At 36.4% G+C, this 19,748-nt stretch overlaps 2 long non-coding RNA genes across 6 annotated transcripts in view; one reads left to right on the top strand and one right to left on the bottom strand.

The window, feature by feature from the left end:
- Positions 1 to 1,898: 1,898 nt before the first annotated feature.
- Positions 1,899 to 19,748, top strand: part of LOC135320488 (uncharacterized) — a 46,352-nt gene continuing 28,502 nt past the window's right edge. For both annotated transcript variants that reach the window (XR_010379637.1, XR_010379636.1), the window contains exon 1: positions 1,899 to 2,496. This is a non-coding gene — a long non-coding RNA (uncharacterized LOC135320488). The remainder of the gene's footprint in view (positions 2,497 to 19,748) is intronic.
- LOC135320487 (uncharacterized) lies at positions 3,757 to 19,027 on the bottom strand. 4 transcript variants are annotated; one of them, XR_010379632.1, is made up of 6 exons: positions 18,510 to 19,027; positions 16,418 to 16,549; positions 14,943 to 15,050; positions 12,962 to 13,076; positions 12,519 to 12,581; positions 3,757 to 10,291 (listed from the first exon to the last, which is right to left on the bottom strand). It is a non-coding gene; the product is annotated as an uncharacterized LOC135320487 (long non-coding RNA). The 4 variants fall into 4 exon arrangements; XR_010379633.1 differs by lacking the exon at positions 18,510 to 19,027 and having other exon boundaries at positions 16,345 to 16,954; XR_010379631.1 differs by lacking the exon at positions 18,510 to 19,027 and having other exon boundaries at positions 16,418 to 16,954.

Genomic DNA, 19,748 nt, shown 5'->3' with positions numbered 1-19,748 from the left:
TCTGGGGGCACAGACACCCACAGAAACTTGGCCCAGTATTGCTGTTCATTCAACAATGACTTACCGAGCACCTACTGTGTGTCAGATTCCCAGGGTAGAGCAGTGGTGTTGACAGCACAAGCCCCTGCCTCACCTCATCTCTGCATCCCAGGTGGGGTCACCAGAATGGGAGTTCAGGAAGCAGAGGACATGGCCGAAGCCTTGTGGGAACCCCTGGGTTTTTCTCTGTGCTGAGGGCACTAGCAGCACACCGATTGTGGGACTCAGTACCCACAGGACCTAGCATTGATGGTTAAAGGAGAGAGGCATTTCTACAAGCCCATCCTCACTAACCCCAGGCTCTGGAGGGCAGCTCCAGTCTGCTCAACCTCAGGGGGCATCTTCCACCATCCTGATCACCCTCTGGTATTACTCCCAGCTCAGATACACTTTTCCCTGTGGCAGCTACACTCAGAATATGTGTTTGTTTCTCTCCCATGTGGTTAAGTGGACTTCAGACACATGATAGTGATGGAGTGGCTAAACCTCTGGGCAGATTGCTGGGTGACCCGTGGAAATTGCTGCACATGGTGAGCTCCCTTCTGCCAACCAATGGGCCAGGCCCCACCACTGTTCTGTCTGTTCTACCTCACTTAATCTGCACAGACACTCTGTGCAGGACATCCTGTTATCCCCCATCTCTGATGACCTTGGGTGGACAAAGCTTGGGTTTGAGAAAGTTGCCCAGGTCACATTGTTGACAAGTGGGGAGCTGGGGATTTGCACCCTGGTCCCAGGAGTCTGGATCATGGAAAGGCCTGGGTGGGGCAGCTTATTGCCAAGGGAAGTCCTGCCCAAGCCTCTCCCATGAGAGCCCACCCAACAGCACATCTAGCAGTCAGCATTTCCTGGACCAGATGGACAGAACCTCAAAACATCTTTGCAAACAGATTGTTTCCATGTTCTTTTGCAAACACAGAAAGGCCACAGGCCAGGGAAGGATAAGGCCAAGAGTGTTTTCATTGGGGAGAGTGAAGGACAAGTGTGAAGACACACAGCACTCCCAGCAGCCTTCTCGGCAGAGCCTGCCACTGGGTGAGCAGCTACCATGACTACCTATCATAACACTGTGAGGTTCATGCCTGTACAACCCTGCCTGTGAGAAGAGCAAAGTGAAGCTCAGAGAGGTGTGGGGACACTCCAAAGACAAACAGATAAGGTGGGATCATCACCACCATGCTGTGCTGGGACAGGCAGTCACCTGTCACACTGCTCCTGCATGGCCTGCTGGGAGTAGTGAAGGCCTGATAGGAGCACAGGAACACTGTGGTGAAGGTGATGTTTCTACCTGGGACAGCTGGTACCGGGGGCTCTAGCTGATTCTTCATTGTGCCTGCTTTGAGTGTCAGCATGTTGCAGCCTCATGTAGGGGAAGGGCTGCCTCCTTTCCACACCGGTGCACAAGGAAGAGCATGCACACACTGGCATCACCATAGACCACCGGCAGGATCAGGATCTGGAGCTCAGAGCAGAAACTGCCAACACCAGGAACTGGTGCAAGAGGAGGACCTGAGTGCCCCCTGAAACATTTCTAATTTTAAAAACATACTTAATTAGGGGGAAGTGATAAACAGTTGATCCCTTCAAAATATTCTGTTTTCCAAGGAACAATAGCACCTCAGCATTGTAAGAGGATTAACTCAGTCGTCAATAACCATCACTATAGGTATGAGAAAACAGTGTTAGGAGTTACAAAAGGGTCTCAAGATCATGCAGGTCAGAACTGAGAACCGTCCAAAGCATGTGCTGCATGATAGCTTCTCTAAGCTACCTGAGGCTTGGTCTGCTCCTGACAAAGGGCAGATGGTTCTGAGAAAACCACACTCCTCAGGGGACCCCAGGGAATTGACAGAGTTGAGTTTGGGTTCCTGATCATCTTCTAAGTCTGGAATTTTGAGATTCTTCTGCACCTGTCCTTCCTCCAGAACAGAATCTGATTCAGGCGGGATTCCAAAGACTGAGGCATGTGCCAGGCAAGAGAGCAGGCATGGCTGGATGAGTGCATCGCCAGTGCCATCAACAAAGAGGCCAGGGCACTGAGATTTCCAGTGATTTAGCATCCTGGCTGGGAGGGGTCATGTGTTCTACAGTGAGTTCTGAGTATCCTGCACCGCCCTCGAGGACCTGCAGGGGGCGCGCGAAGCCAGCGTGTCTTAGGTGGCGGTGCGCATGCGCAGATCGCGTAAGCAGCCAGCGTCTTCCCTGGGGGCGGAGCTTGTTTTCCTCAGGACTGAGCGGGCGGCGCCATGGAGGCTCCAGGACAGCGCTGCCTGCGTGTCCGCGGGAGGAGGACGCTCCCCGCCCGCTGTCTGAAGTTTCGCAGGTTTCCCACTGCCTGCGCCCGCTTCCTGCCGGGGTGTGTGTGGACCTGACCGAGCTGGGGCCCCGGCCGGCTGGGCAGGAGGGGACGGGTGCTCCGGCGGGCCCGCTTCGACTATTCTCGCCCGCAGGGAGCAGGTGAGTGTCCGCGTCCCTGGTCCTCACCGCCCGGGTCCCCCTCCCCCGTGTGAACAGGGGTGTGTACACCGCGCGGGTCAGGATCGGGGACGCAGGTGTAATGGGAAAGGGGCTGAGAAAGTACTGAAAGAGTTAAAGAGAAGTGTGTAAATCACATTATGTTCATTTTTATATTTTAAGTGTGTCAAAGTCAGACTTTATCGTGCTTTTACTTTCTTGTCTTTAAAGGCATGCAATCATTTATTTTATACTTAAAATATGCTTCTCAGCTTATCTCGTTTTCAAGTCAAAATACTGCCATGGTTGACATTTTCTCATAATATAGTGACAATCTTCAACATGTGTGAATATAAACTCATCGAAAAAATCTTGCACCATTCCATGGTGAGTAGTCTTGTTAAAAATAATATCCGGGCCATTACTAAATTATTACAAAAATATAAATTTTTGAATCACTTTTAGAAGTTCCACACACAGTGGTATTTTTAAAACATCAACCACTGCATAGTGCTTAAGACCATTTAAGATGAAATATATTCAAACCTAAAACTTTAGAATACTCAAAAGGCAGGATAATGGCTGTTTTTTCATTGCAAATATATTTTTTCTTCGTAAGTGCAAAATACGAAGGTATTCAGCTAAATTTTGTATATCTTTATTCAAAAGGTGAAATTAGAATATAATCTCATTTTTTATTTTAAGGCTATATTTCCCATAAAAATAGGTATTTTTATCTGTAGGATCTTAATTGTCCATTCATTTGTTTTTTCTTTTGGTTTATTTTCTTTAACAGAGAGTGCATTTTTGTGTCTTGTTAAGAGTTTTTAATTCTCCTAACTTATTCCAAGAGACTTTCTCACATTGATAGTAAATAAGGGGAGAGGCCTTATAGTAACTGTGCATCTTTTCATGTAGTCAGGATTTTTTTTTTTTTGGATGACTTTTTTTTTACAACTTCCACTTGGTTCACAATATTCCCATTATGACAACTCAATAAAAAATTGTAATCTATTTACACCAAGATACTTATGTCAGCACAGTGCTTTTGCTGATATGATTTTACATTAGATTATATTTTATTTGATTTACATATATACTAATACATATTTTACATATGTACACACATATATGAATATCTCCTAAATGCCATTAATTTGCATGAGGTGGTAGCTGGTAACATGTGATCTTTCTGACCATTGGTTATTCTTATGTGTGTCTAACGTACTTCTTAGAACAGATACTAGAACATCACACCTCTCATTATACAGTATTTTAAAGGTTATATTTTATTTTACTTATTTTTAAACATTTTTTATTGAGTAATAGTCATTTTACAATGTTATGACAAATTCCAGTGTAGAGCACAATTTTTCATTTATACATGAACGTACATACATTCATTGTCACTTTTTTTTTTGCTGTGAGTTACCACAAGACATTGCATATATTTAAGATTCCACACATGAGTGATCTCATATGGTATTCCTCTTTCTCTTTCTGTTCTGCTCCACCTAGAATAACATTCTCCAGGAGCATCCATGTCTCTGCAAATGGCGTTATGTTGTCAGTTTTCGTGGCTGAATAGTATCCCATCATATAAATATCCCACATCTTTATCCAGTCATCTGTTGATGGACATTTTAGGTCGTTTCCATGTCTTAGCTGTTGTAAATAGTGTAGAGAAATCAGCTGAAAACCTTATGGGGGTTCCCTTGTAACTCACTCTGTTTTTCTCTTGCTTCCTTTAGGATCATTTCTTTATCTTTGACCCTGGCTATCTTGATTAGGATGTGCCTTGGTGTGGGTCTGTTTGGGTTCTTCCTGTTTGGGACCCTCTGAGCCTCCTGTGCTTGGATATGATTCCTTCTTTAGGTTTGGGAAGTTTTCAGTCATGAGTCCTTCCCATACCTTTTCAATCCCCTTTGTTCTTTTTCCCCTTCTGGAACTCCTATTATGCATAGATTGGCACACTTTATATTACCCCATAGGTCCCGTATATTGTTTTCATTGTTTTTTATTTGTTTTTCTCTCAGCTGTTCTGATTGGGTGCTTCCTGTTGTCCTGTCTTCTAGATCACATACTTGTTCTTCTGTATTTTCTAGTCTGCTTTGCACAGCCTTTAGGTCAGCTCTCATCTCAGACAATGAGTTTACTAATTCTACTTGGTTCTTCTCTATAGTTTCTATTTCATTTTTGACATATTTTATATCCCTAAACACTATTTTTTTTAGTTCCTTCAGTACTTTGATCACTCTTTTTTTGAAACCTTGATCTAGTAGGCCATCAATGTCTATTTCCTTGATCATGCTTTCAGGGGATTTCTCATGATCTTTTAATTGGGAGTGGTTTCTCTGCTTCTTCACATTGCTCATATCTCTCTGGCACCGTGGCTTAAGGAGTATCAGTTACCTACTTAACCTGGAGATGGTGTGCCCTTAATGATTTGATCGACAGGACTTTGTATCTTCACCCTGCTTCGCGAACTCAGCTTGCTGTTTCATAGGCCTTCTGTTGGCGCCCTCATCTGTGCTGCTCTCAGTGGCTGTTGGCTAGCAGATTGTGTCCCCTCCTAACACTAGGTCAGGAGCTGAGCTCTTACCCGGTGGGCGGGCAGGTCACTCCCCCTCCTGATGCCACAGTCAGATGCTGTGATCAGGGGGAGGCAGGTGGGCAGATCACACCCTGTCCCAGCACCGTGGTCAGGTGCTGTGTTCCTGCCAGGAAGGTGGGTGGCTGCCCACCTGCTCTCTCCTCGTGCTGGTCACTCTGCTGCTCTGTGCAGCTGCCTGCTCTGCCTCGGGTAGGCGGTCTGTAGGTGGGCTCGGGGAAGACTGCGGAACAGCCCCACCTATGCTCTGTGCCAAATCTGAGCTCCTTGTTTCTCTTGGCAGCACAAGTTCTCTGAGGTGTTCAGGGTAGAAAGATCCTCTCTGCCTCGGGCTATAAACAAGTCTCAGTCCTGCCTAGGAGGTTGTGGAGCCCCCACGTGCAGATTCAGGCCTCAGGCCCGCCCCCGCCCAGGCACTATGCACAGGAGGAGATGGTAGCTGTGGCTGAGCCCTGCCTCTCTTCTTGCGAGATGTGCCAGTAATGGCACAGGTCTGAGGAGACACAGGCTACAGCACCCCTCCCCCCAGGGCACATGCCTGTTTACAGTTTTGTTTACCTTCTGAGTTAAAATTTACCTAACAATGAAATGTATAAATTAGCCTTTTGAGGTTCATCCTTCTATCAGTAGTTGGTTCTTTTTTATTGTTGAGTAGTATTCCATTGTTTGAATATACTATCATTTGTTTTATCCATTCTCCTACTGATAAATACTTGGGCTTTGGATATCTTTTTTTGCAAGCAAACTTTTTTTTAAAAAATGCAAATATAGTATACATGCTTAAATGTGAACACATCTTAAGTATACAGCTCAGTGATTTTTCACAAAGTAAACACATCTATGTAACCTTCATCCAGTCAAGAAACAGGACATTGCTGTTCCACTTTGGGTTTCTTCCCAGTTACTACGGCACCCCTTTGATGGACTCACCATCCTAAATTCAGCCACCATGGATTGGTTTATTTGCTTTTGAAATTTTTGGTCCCGTACTTTCCACTCAACATTATGTAAGATTCATCCACTAGTGTTTTCTGTAAACTAGTATATTTTTTATTGCTTTAAAGTATACAACTTGTATGCATGTGCCACCACTTATGGTTATGTATTTATTGTTGACAAGTGTTTGGGTCATTTTCTATTTGGGGGTATAACAAATAGTGATTATGAGAATTTTCTGGATGTCCTTTGGTGCTCAGATGTAGAAGTTTCTGAAGGGTACACACATGGCTTACCCTTGGTAATAGGGTGTGGGTGTGTGTGTATGTGTATGTGTGTGTGTGTACATATACACACACACACACACACACACATATATAACTTTCATTCAAAAAGCCTATTTCCAAAGTATTTGTAAGAATTTATATTCCCACTGGCCATGTGTAAGTGTCCCCATTGCTTGTTGCCCTCACCAATGCTTCATATCACTTAACAACTAACTATTCTAGTGGATGTCTAATGGTGTTCCAAGTGTGGTTTTAGTACGTATTTCCATTATTACTAAAGAGGCCAGCCCCTTTTCATAGCTTATGTGGAATTTTTTGTGTGTGTGTGAAGCACCTGTTCAATTATTTTGCATATTTTAATATTGAGGTTCTGCCTTTTTCTCCACTGGTTTTTGTTCTTTATATGCCCTAGATACAAGTCTTTTGTTGGATATAGGTATAGCAAATATATTTTCCCACCGTGTGGCTTAGCTTTTCACTTTCTTAATGGTATCTCTTGATAAAAATAATTCTTAATTTTACTGAAGTCCAACTTAAAACTCTTCTTTTATGTTTCATGCTTTGTCCGGTTTAAGAACTCTTTGCCACTTCAAAGTCATTAAAATATCTCCTACACTATTTTCTAGATGCTTTATTTTGGTGGGGGATTAGGTTATTTATTTTAATGGAGGTACTGGGAGTTGAACCCAAGACCTTATGCATGCTAAGCACATATTCCACCTGAGCTTTACCCTCCCCCAGATGCTTTGCTTTATGTTTCAAATATATTAGATTTATAACCTATCTAAAGTTACTGTTCATGTATGGTACAGGGTTTAATTCAATGCTGTTCCATTGGTCTATATGTCTAACTTTTGGTAGTTATCACATAGACTTAATATTGTTTTATAAGTCCTTTAACATTGTTCTTTAATATCATCTTGGCTATTGTTGGCCCTTCACGCTTCTCTATGTATTTAGAATCAGCTTGTCAAGTTCTACAAAAAAACAGTAACAACAATTAACTGTTGGGGATTTTGATGTGCACATATAAATCTTTGAATCAGTTGAAGGGGAACTGACATCTTTAAAATGCTGAGCCCTCCAATCCATAAAGTTGGATTACCTCCCCTATATTTATTTTTATCACTGCTGTAACAAATTATCACAAATTTTGCAGCTTAAAGCAACACAAACTTATTATTTTATGGTTCTGTAGGTCAAGTCAGGAACAGGTATCATTTGGCTAAAAATCAAGATGTCAGCAGGGCTGTATGCCCTTCTGTAGGTCAAAGGAAGAATATATTTCCTTATCTTTTCCAGCTTCTAGAGTTCACCCACATTTCTTTACCCATGGCCCTTCCTCTATCTTCAAAGCTAACAGCTTTACAGCTTTCTAATCCTTCTTCCAAAGTCATATCTTTCTGACCACAGCTGGGAAAGATTTTCAATTATTAAGGACTCCTGTTGTTAGACTAGGCCCATGTAGATAATCCAGGCTAATCTCCCTGTCTCAGAGTCCTTAACCTGATACATCTGCAAAATCCCCTTTGCCATGTAAAATAACATATTCACAGATTTCAGGATTAGAGCATGGATATAGGTAGGGGTCAGTGTGGTGCACTATTCTGTTTATCAAACTGTTTAACATTTGACGCTTTCTGACAAACATACAAGATAGAAGATCCTGATCATGTTTAGAATGCTTCCTCTGCAAAATATTGGGCACTGAGTTTATTTGAAAAGACTGAAAATAATATTACCACAGGAATGGTTTCCTAATTCTACTGACATTTACTTACTTTATACTTAAATACCCAAAATGGTCAGCCAGGAGTGGGATCTTGGCAAATAAAATAAAAGTATAATTCAAGCTTTTATCACTGAATTTACTAGCTAATTCTATTTTAGAAACAGACAGAAAATAAAACAATTTAGAGTAAGTCTGATTACTTATATATTAAGTGAAAATTAAGTTTTAAAAGCATGTCTGAATATGGGATAAACTAAGCATCATAAAATGTAATGTTAATATTTAGTACCTGCAAATCTCAAACTCCCAATTTATAAACAAGTTCATACTGTATAGCACAAGGAACTATATCCAATACTGTTTTGTAGTAACTTATGGTGAAAAAGAGTATGAAAATTAATATATGTATGTTCATGTATGACTGAAGCATTGTGCTGTATACCAGAAATTGACACATTGTAAACTGACTACATATATATTTGAAAGGGCTGAAAGGACTATATATACCAAGAAAAAAATTAGATTGATAACCAACAAAAAATCTGTCAGTAATATAATGCTAGAAACACAGACACAAAAGAAAATCTCAGGCATACATCTGTTTATAGAGTCCTAGAAAAAATAGTGCCTATGCAAGTCCCTGATAAACATGAGAAAATAGGAAAGGCAATATAAAAGTTCAAAATGCTTTGCTATGTAAGAACTGCAAGGTGACTCAGACACAAACTTAAGTGGTCAAAATGTTTATATAATTAATGATAACAAAGTAATTGAGGACATCATTTTAAATGAGATAAAAATAGCTGCTCAATTTTCATATTACTAAGCAAGTCATTTCTGTTTATAGTATGTTTATATTATTTTTATATGTATTTATATTTTATAAAGACATCAACTTAGATCCTGGCTGATAACTGACAGTGGAGCAACTGATTGATTTAAATGGGTATCATAGACTTATCAGATTTCATATGCTTTAAATATACATTAATTATTAGCTGTCAGGAAGAGTCCAATTTTCATTTCTTCTAACATAGCTGTGTCACAGGCAGGTTACTCTATTTACAATGGAGAATCATGATAGATATAAAGATATCAAGTCTTATTGATCTTCATAGGGGTGCTTTTATAAGAAAAGGAGAATAAAATAAGAAGAATCTAAAATACTATTTTTTTTATAGTGTTCTAACAGTTTTATCTTATTTTTATTTTTTTACTGAGTTATAGTCCGTTTACAATGTTGTGTCAATTTCTGGTGTACAGCACAATTTTTCAGTACTATACGAATATACGTATATTTGTTTTCATATTTTTTCCCATGAGCTACTACAAAATTTTGAATATAATTCCCTGTGCTATACAGTATAAACTTGTTTATCTATTCTATATATACCTGTCAGTATTTACAAATCTTGAACTTCCAGTCTGTCCCTACTCACACCCTGTAAAATACTATTAAATCAACATATATTTATGAAGAACTATGAAAAATGGGAAACTATAAGTTGTTTCTTTAAATTGGAGCAAAGAGAACTACTTTAACTGGAAAATAGTTAAAATCTGGCAAGTTTTATGATTTCATGTTCACCCCTGACAGCTTTATTTCCTCCTTTCTCCTTCAATCTTTTTTGGACCTTCTAAAGAATTAAATTAAAAAAAAGAAAAAAAAAAGAAAGAAAGAAAGAATAAAAGAAAATTAAGAAACAGATTTGCATCTAAAATAACCTCCTAACTGGAAAGATTGTATACTTTGTGAAAAATTTACAGCTGCCGACTTATGATCTATGTCTCTGTCCACACTGCCTTACTTGTTAGGAAGGGTCTTAAAAAAAAAAAAAAGGTAAAGAAAAATAGCAAATTATAATGGCTTTTACATTTTAAATTATTTTCTATGTGTCTACAATCTGCTCTATCATGAGTTATTAAGATAAACATTATCAGCTATACTCTACTTTCCTATCATGCACATTGTGACTCTGAGAAGCATGCACGCTCTAACTTACCATCTGCAGGTGGTGTACAGGTTAATGCAGTTCTTTTGACAATATATGGTTTTGTAGTCTAGTTGTCTAACTACTACATAATGGAAAAGATGTAGAACTACTGGTACCACTGCCCTCGGTCTCTGTCATTTACCTTAAACATACCTGGAAAAGTAGATTCAAAAACTCATTGGCAAGAACATTTTTCACACTCCAGATATGATATTCCTCTAGAGTTAAGATGGCCATTCTGAAAGAGAAACAATATTTAAGAATATCTTAAATCTTCATCTTCTTATATTATTTGAATAAAATCTGTTTTATTAAACTTGCAATGGTCATTTGTCTGAAAGAAAACTAATGATTTAACGTAGATGCTATGTGTTCATCTGAAAGTAGGCCAGCAAGAATAAGTTCAAAAGTAACCAAACTCTGAAGTAGTCAGTCACAACGTGGGCAATTTATCACCAAAAATCTTCTTCCTCCAGTAAGACCTGGGAAATAACTCACAGTATCTTCTGGTTCAAGGTGAAGTTTACTAACAGAACCCACAAAAGGTTCTGGTTAGAGAAAAAGGACTATTTACTAACTTTGAAAGCATCTTTCCAAACTCTCTGGATTATGCCCTTTGACCCTAACAATTTTCTAAGATCTTCTTTAAAACATCTGGCAATATTAATAGACTTCTTAAGAGATTTTAAAAAACTAAATATATATAATAAATGAGTATCTATATTAACATTTCCTCAAAATAAAATTTAACATTACTTTCACAAGTTGAATAAAGCAGTATTTTTTTTTTTTTGGTGTCAAAGTGTACCAAAAATTACATTTATATACAGTAGACAATATTTCTTGGCAGGCAAAAATATAACCAAATGCTTCTTACTTCATGTTTTGAACAATCACCTTAACAATCCTAGATGAATAATAATGTTCTTAGCTTTTATTACTTAATTATATTTTTATTATCTAATGATTTATTATTTAATGATATTTAATAATTATTATTAATGATATTCATGTATTCATTCAATATATAATACCATGTATTATAAGAAAAGATTTTAAAGCACTATGATGGTAATTATTGGCTTTCATGATGCAACTTCCATAAAAGTATATTAATACCAATGTAATGGTACAAAATAATGGGTAATACTGTCACAGTCTAGTCACCAGTGAATATGGGTAATAGGTTTGGTTGAAAGGTCCAAATTCTATTCTAAATTTTTACCATTTCATTATATGGTTACACGGAGATGGAGCAGCTAAATGATCTTTTTTTTTAATGTTCAAAAGTACAGCCATAAGAAGAAACACGGTCTTACATAAAAATAGACAGCGATGATAACCTCCATACTTATCAAACACCCAGAAAAAAGGCAATGGAAATTGTATCTGTACATAAGGTATTTCCTAACAGAAACTTTCCTATGTTTCTGTTTTCATATATACCAAATAGAAATGGCTACCTTAGTTTTGGGCAGAAAAGTAAATGAAGATGGTTATCTGAGTTGCCAAAGATCAAGCCCTGAAAAATTCATTTCTATTATTTATTTCTGTTGAGTGTCAGTTAATAAGACTATGATGATTTCTTCTGGATTTGTGATTGAAAAAAAAAAGTTACTTATTTTTCTAAGCCTGTATAAGACCACTATGGTCTACATCCTACCATCTGCTACTTGGTACATGTCAACATTTGAATACAAAGGGTCAAATTAACTCATATGTGTCTCACATATATGGATTATCTTCAGTTTCACAGGGATACATAGACATTAAGGCAAACCTATTATAATATCTTTAATAAATGTTGTGAAACTAAAAAAAATTCAAGGCTTTATTCTTTGTAAAGTACATGGTTGTTTCTGCTATTATACACTTATTCTGGCTGCTATTAAAAAACTTAGAACAGACCCTCACCAATATTATTGAAAAAAAAAATTTTAAAACTATATACACCACCCAGATTGAGATAAAAAATAATTTCCATCATCCCAGATATCCTATGGTCCTTCCCAGTTAAATGACGCATCTCCAAAATCACTATTGTAACAATTATTAACATGAGTTGTCTCTGTTCTAGAACTTCATATAAATTGAATTGTACAATGTGTTCTTTTATTCTGTGGCTTCTTTTGCTCAATATAAGCTTTGTTTTGCCATAATGTATTAAAATGGGAGAAGTAAAGATTATAAACTACAGATGTCAAGGGCTGTCTCTACTTAATTTTTATAAAATGCCTAGCTTATAAAATATAATGTTTTTATGTAAATAACACTTAATGGAGTTGTTTAAAGGTGGAATGGGCTTTCCTTAGGGACAACTTGGAGGTATTGTAACCACAGGTCCAAATAAGCATTTAGCAGGGATGATGTAGAAGAGATTCAAGTATGTATACGTAAGGTATGTATAGCAATTCAGAATATAATGTATTTTTAGAAAAGAATAAATTAGTCTCTGCTAGACTCACCTTTGTGGTGTCATGTGCATTCTATGTGTCTTCTACAATGTTGGATACATCAACATGTAATTCCTTTAAAACCAGAAACCCAAATCAGTAGTTAGGATAGAGAAGGTATCATTTTTATTAGCCGGTAGCTGAAGTATAAAGTATTTTCGGTCAACTTTTTTTTTCTTTTTTTAATTACAGAAATAGATTGCTTGTTTGCCTTAAAAATTTATGACAATTTTCCAGTGGTTTCATTTTTTTAATATAATACATTCAGCTTATTAAATTTTCTAAGGCAAATTCTCTTCCCAATTTTGCATCTTTGGCTATGAATATTTTGAGTAGCATAATATAGAACCTAGAAGTAGTAAGAAATCTTTTTCTCAACCTGTTTTAAAAAATTCTTCACTCTATGTTCCTGTTGGAAGTTTACATTCAAGAAGATGTATACAATCAGAGTTTACCAGGGTATCATCGGTGCAGTTGTCCTTCCAGACCTCTAAATGTGCAACCACGTGTCTCTCAGTTCAACCCTAGAGAGAACTCCATCACCGTCAACATCAAATACCTTGAAGCAAACTAAAGAAAAGAAACTCTTATGGAGGGAAATTACTTTCATATTCTGAAGTATAATACATTTTATTACAAGCCGCCCTAGTAAAATTACTTAGTTCCTCAAACAATTACATTCTGGATTAAGTTCTTATTTGGAGGAGATTGTGTCATTAAAGTCCTTTGAACTTGTAGGAATTCCTGTACACTTCACAAGTCTCTCTCCTTATATCATTAGCCAGCTTAGAGAACTCTATCCTTCACCTAAATCTAAAGTTAAATTTCTTGCAAACTGAAAAAGAAGAGCCAAGTTACTATACAATATCTCACAGATTTTGAGAAGGTAATTCAAGCTTTTAAATTAATTTCTAATATTTAAAACTGATCACTTCAGAGTTGATTCTTACAATGTTGAAAATATTCCATCTACATTAAGAATCAACAAAAAGCTGGTACAGTCAGCCCCCTGTATCCATTGGTTCTGCATTCACAGGTATAAACAATAGGTCAGAAATTATATAAATATATATATATAAATTTTCCCAGAAAGTTCTCAAAAGCAAAACTTGAATTTGCTATTCACTGACAACTATTTACATATCATTTACATTTTATTTACAAATAATTACATCGTATTAGGTATTACAAGTAACCTAGAGATGATTGAAAGTATACAGGAGGATGTGCATAGGTTATATGCAAACACTATGCCATTTTACGTAAGGACTTGAGCATCCATGGATTTGGTATCTGAGGGGGTCTCAGAACCAATCCTCAGCAGATAATGAGAGATGACTGTATAAAGATTTTGCCTCTCCAGTGTAATTAATGTGCACCCAATATTTTTGCCTAAGAACAATCTCAAATCTTCAATGAAGTTTATATACAAGCTAAAAATCCGAAATATCAACACTTTGCTAATTAACATCAATATCAGCAAAATTGCTAGTTAGTCTAGTTGGTTAACTTCCACTAGTCCACTGGCAAAAAATAAATTAAAAAAAAATTTAAGACAATAATTAACCTCAATTGAGAAACAAAGACTTCAGCCTCTTTAATACCAGAACTTTAATGTGAACAAATAATCTATCACAAAGCCAGGTTAGAGTAATGGTATACTATCAGGGAAGATAAAAGAAATCTAAATTTTTAAGATTAAATAATTATCTACTTCACACACCCGTGTGTGTAATAATTATGTATTAATTATGCTATTAAATTAACTGAGTACATCACAGTACAACATTACTAAAGAATATTGAACTAATAAGTATCATACCCAAAATACGCAGTATTTGTGAAGCTGTATTTTAGAAATATGCAGAGATAATGACCCTAGTGAATATATAAGAATTAGGTTCCAATTAAATGTAAACTGCTGCATTTTCCTAACCAAATATGGTTAAGATTTATTAATGTAATATGCTTATAAATTACACTATAATATTTTAGCTAGGTTTAAAAGATAAATTTAGTATTTAATAAAATTGTTTTATCATAAATTTAATTTTGCTAATATCAATATACACAGTGCTAGAAAATAAGTTGGAATTCAAGTTAAGCAAGACAAATTTTCTATATAGACTACCAGAAAATATTTTCTATATGCTTAACATTTTCAAACACATCATGAATGATGTAGTTCATTTATCATGAATTGTACATTCATCTGGAAAATCAACCATTATTAATAACAAAGATCTTAAATTACTCCACAGTAAAAAAGAATACATGATTGAACCTTTACGCTGACCTCAGTAAAACCTCAGCAAGAGATTGCTATTTGCCAAAGGGATGAAAATTCAAGCCTTAATCAGATGATTTTTTACATGAATGGATGCTAATTTTTTTCTCTGTATAGCTTCCAAATTTTGTGATGTTTAACACACTTACATTTCTGTCTTTCAGCCAGAGGTCCTCTGCAACAAGCTGATAACCCACAGGATATCTCCTTAAAATCTATGTGGCTGTCATGATTTTCACCAAAAGCATTAAATAAACCTGTAAAATAGGAACACAGAATAAATCACAGCCAACAAACTTCCTGTTAATAATGACATGTTTATGAAAGGAGGCATGACTCGCATAAACTGACTTAGTTTTTAAAAGTTATCAGTAGTTTCCACTGTCTTAGGAAGTTTTTTTTTTCCCCCTGGAATAATTATAACCAAAATTTAACTTCCTAGAAGAAAATACTATCATTTAGTGTTTGGTTTTGTCTGCCTACCTGTCTCTATCTTATATTAATTCCAAAAGTCAAAAGTGATTGTAGAATGTAAAAAATTAAAATATATTTTAAAAATTTAACTGGAAAAAAGTCAGAGACCACAATTATCCTAATTTGGAAAGACTAAGAAGAAAAAAGAAAAAAGAAGAAGAAAAGTTGAACTCTATCAAAGATATACTGTGTTGTTATTAACTAGCTTCATACAACTCCTTCATGAAGCAAAGAAAACTAACACACTATATTATAAGAGAAAGAAATTCTGTACTGCAGTCTTCATTGTACCACTTAATCTGTATAAATAAATATATTAAATTTCAGAAATAAAGGGCAATTTATAATCTAATCTTGTGGTTTTTAAACTTTTCATAAAAAATAAATAGAACCATTTTGTTTTCAAATGAAATGATTTCTCAATCTCTAATTCTAAAAAGGTAAAAACATAACTGCACTGCTGTAGTGGAAGCCCTGTCTGTTCTAGCTCCCCTAACAAATATTACTAAAACACACTAGAAACCTGGAGAATACAGACTGTCTATTTCAAGAATCTAATTCTGTGCCCTCAAAGAGCAGAAAATTGAAGCTAAGAAGTAGTTAAATGACTTGCTAAAAGTAAGAAATTTTTTTAAAAAGGTCTGAATCACAAGCAGAACCCAAGCTTTCAGATTTCAAATACAGTTTTTGTGATTATCAGCCACAACTACTCCTTGTAAACCTCATTTAATATATATATATATATATATATATATATATATAGTAGTGAAAAGTTTAGAGCTAAGTGGGGACCTTAGAGATGGTCTAGTCCAGTGGTTTCTTAATTTTTTAAGGGTGGGGGAAGGATACAGCAGTGGAACCTTCTTCTATATAAAAGAAATACAATAGACACTACTCAGCTGAGGAAGAGGTGAGGTCACGTGTGGAAGCTAGAGCTTTGCCTATTCAGTGTCCACCACCCTGACCTTGCACCAGATGCTGAGGCACCGCACTGGAGCACAGTTTCATAATGATTGTCTTGGTCAAACTGATTTTATATATGAGAATATTCAGGTGCAGAAAGGTAAACCGACTTACACAAGGCTCCAAAGGTGGAACAAGGCTCACGTGTTTACCAAAGAACATTTGTAGAAAATAGAAGGATTCCCACCTTCACTCAGAGATGGACAAATTGGTGGTGAAGCCAATGGGCCAAATGTCTCTAAGTCAAATCATCCAGTTCGGGATTGAGCCCTCAGCAACCAACAGCATTTCTCCAGATGAATGATGTCTGATTCCTCCACTGACAATCAAATCAAAAAAGATTATAAAATCTCACTCTTCTCTTCTGGACAATTAATTAGTTCATCCTGATAATGTAACTTCTAAAGATACATTTTAATTTCCCAGTTAAACTGTTAAAAAACTACCTAAAACAAAAACTCTGAAAGACAAATATATTGTATCTAATACAAGTGGCATGCAAATTAAATTCAAATTAACATAAAAGAGGCTTTAAAATTGGAAAAAAATTTGCAATTTCCCATTAAGCAGGCTGTTTAATTCCAACATGTAAAATAATAAACTAAGATATTTATTTTTTGCTTCCCACACTTTTATCTGTATTCACTTTGGTGATTTTAATCTCTATCTTGGATTTGAAAATTCTTGATCATAGTCTCTCCTGGCTACACAGGTAACACACTAATAGCAGGATCTCTGTTTGATTTATCCTGTCATTATGGTAACCACTTACACATTTAATACTTATTAAATAAATGTACAAAGGGGATAGACCTAAGCTTCTCCTTCTTGGTCCTAAAATTCTTACTACCCCTCCTATAAAGGCAGGAGCCTCCTCTGTAGGACAGAGTGTAAATGTATCTCCTGAGAAGGATTCCCCAACAAGGGCTGTCTTTACAGCGTGCTTTTAGATAAGATGTTTTTATGGGACATTTCAATAAAAGGATCAAGGACCTAAGCTTCCCATTATGGTGGGAGTTGTGATGGGCATGGGAGGATGCTCACTTGGGATGAGATGTTAAAGACACTAACAGTGAAAAGGACAGGGCAAGATGAAGGGCAATTGGGAAACAGGACCACAGAAATGTGACAGATACTTCCCACTGTCATCTAAGTGATACCTACTTGAAAGAAATATTTCTACAATTAAATTCTATAATGGGGGGTTATTTAAATGAAGCACACATATTCTCAAAGAGTAGATCACACAACCTTTAGAGATTCAGAGTGCATTAGCATTTTCAGAGTACTTTTTACATCAATAACTAGTATTTATAAATTCCTGTGCGCTAAATAAGTATGTGGAATTATTTCCATTTTGCTTTTAGACTTACTACAGCTTAACCTATTCACTGCACTGATACAGAGTAATTTTTCTAATGAATAAAAATGATAATGTACAAACTTGTTAAAGATTCTTTAATTTCTCCATCACCAGATTTATGAACATTTAGGCCTATGTGTCAGGCCCCGTTTCTTACCAGCTTTTTCACCAACACCTTATATTTAGGTTATATTGCATTACCCAGAGGTCAGGAAATGTTCTTTCACAAATCCATGTCTTTATTAGCTCTTGTGTCCTCTGAGGAGAAACCTTCTCCCCACTTTCACATCCTTCCATTTTACAGCCTAACCACTAATCCTTCTGTAAACACCTTCTAATGCTTTCCAACCTCACCAGCTACCCCAGGGTCTTAGCTTCTCTCTTCCGCAATTGTCCTCCACTGTATATAGTATCCAATATTCAAGTGAAGTATGAGTCCTCATTTACAGGTCTGTGGCCTCTCTAGATTACAAAGTATTTGGATTCAGTAACCTTGTCCTTTTATCACTGTTGCTGCTAGAATTCATTTCATAGGACCTGATACATAGTAACCACACAATAAATACTTGCTGAATGAATGAATGAATGAATAGCCAAGGCAATCTTCACAGCCAAGGCTTCCCCATCCCAGCTCAGTATTCTTTCTGTTACATCAAAGGGACTCTGCCCCATGAAACAACAGACCCTGCACATTTTAACAAATGTATACAATTATTAGGAACTATTATTAGAACAGAGACTAGCACTACTGTTCTCATAGTTATGTCACATAAGAAGTGTATTAAAGCTCGTTCTGATTTGTTATTTATACAAATCAGCTATGTCTGTCACCATTTTAAATATTAGTAATTTAGAAAACAAAAGTTATTGACTTATCTACTCATCAGAAAACATTAAGACAGATCTATTTACATACCTCTTTTGTCAGTTTATATACCAACTGGAAAAGAAGAGGTGTACAGTCAACTCTGAGGGTAAAATTGCCTGCAAAATAAATAAGAGAGTATTTTAATACCTCCAAATGGACTTCAAACCTGTATTTAATTCTAACTTTATTTTCTAATTATAAACAAGATATAACAGATTTCAAATTGAAGGCATCATTCCTGGAGAATTAAAAATAGGGTGGACCCTACAGATTATCATATTCAGTGAAGTATGTCAGACAGAGAAAGGCAAATATCAAATTATATCACTTATATGTGGAATGTAAACAAACAAAAAAATGATACAAATGAACTTATTTACAAACCAGAAATAGATTCACGACATAGAAAAGAAACTATGGTTACCCAAGGAGAAAGGGGGAAGGGAAGAGAGATGTTAGGAGTTCAGGATTAACAGATATACACTATTATATATGAAACAGATAAACAACAAGGACCTACTGTATAGCACAGGGAATTATATTCAGTATCTTATTATAACCTATAATGGAAAAGAATCTAAAAATGTATATGTATATGTATATGTATATGTATATAACTGTGTAACTTTGCTGTACACCTGAAACTAATATTATAAATCAAATGTACTTCAGTAAAAACAAATAAATAAGATTTTAGAATAGATAGATAGGTAGGTAGATAAATAGACAGACAAACCGTCTGGCTAAAACTAAAACACAAGGTGGAAATAACTCTTCAGGAGCCAGAGAGGCTGCAGCACACACTCGGGATAGGAGACTGCAGAGGCGGACTCTGCTGCTAAGGCCGCAGCTCCTGCAGTAACAGTAAGGGCCATTGCTCATTACGGCAGCAGTACCTAGGGGTCTTTGGCAAAGGAAGTGGTAAGGCCATAATGTTCATGTTTTTATTCATTCATTCAATTCAATATCAAGACTTTAGACTAGAGCATGTCAGTAACTAACATGTGTCCTGTGACACTTACCTAGAAATAACCATAATATGATGAAAGCCTACAGATGCACATGCCACATGTCAGGGTCAAAAGGAAGTCTGTAGTGGGTGCTTATTTCAGAGTTGGTCCAATACATACAGGAACTATTTCTGTATGAAATATTTTACCCCAACTTTTAAAAATAGCTCCACAGGAAGAATGTCAAAAGTACTAAAGTTTTAAGTAGTAATCCAAGATAGGCAAATGGTAAATATTCTAAAGAAATTAGGATCAATAGCTTAGTTATGAATCATAT

Source organism: Camelus dromedarius, unplaced genomic scaffold, assembly GCF_036321535.1.
Source record: "Camelus dromedarius isolate mCamDro1 unplaced genomic scaffold, mCamDro1.pat HAP1_SCAFFOLD_117, whole genome shotgun sequence".
NCBI classification, from domain to species: domain Eukaryota; kingdom Metazoa; phylum Chordata; class Mammalia; order Artiodactyla; family Camelidae; genus Camelus; species Camelus dromedarius.
This window is presented reverse-complemented; position numbering and strand designations above follow the sequence as displayed.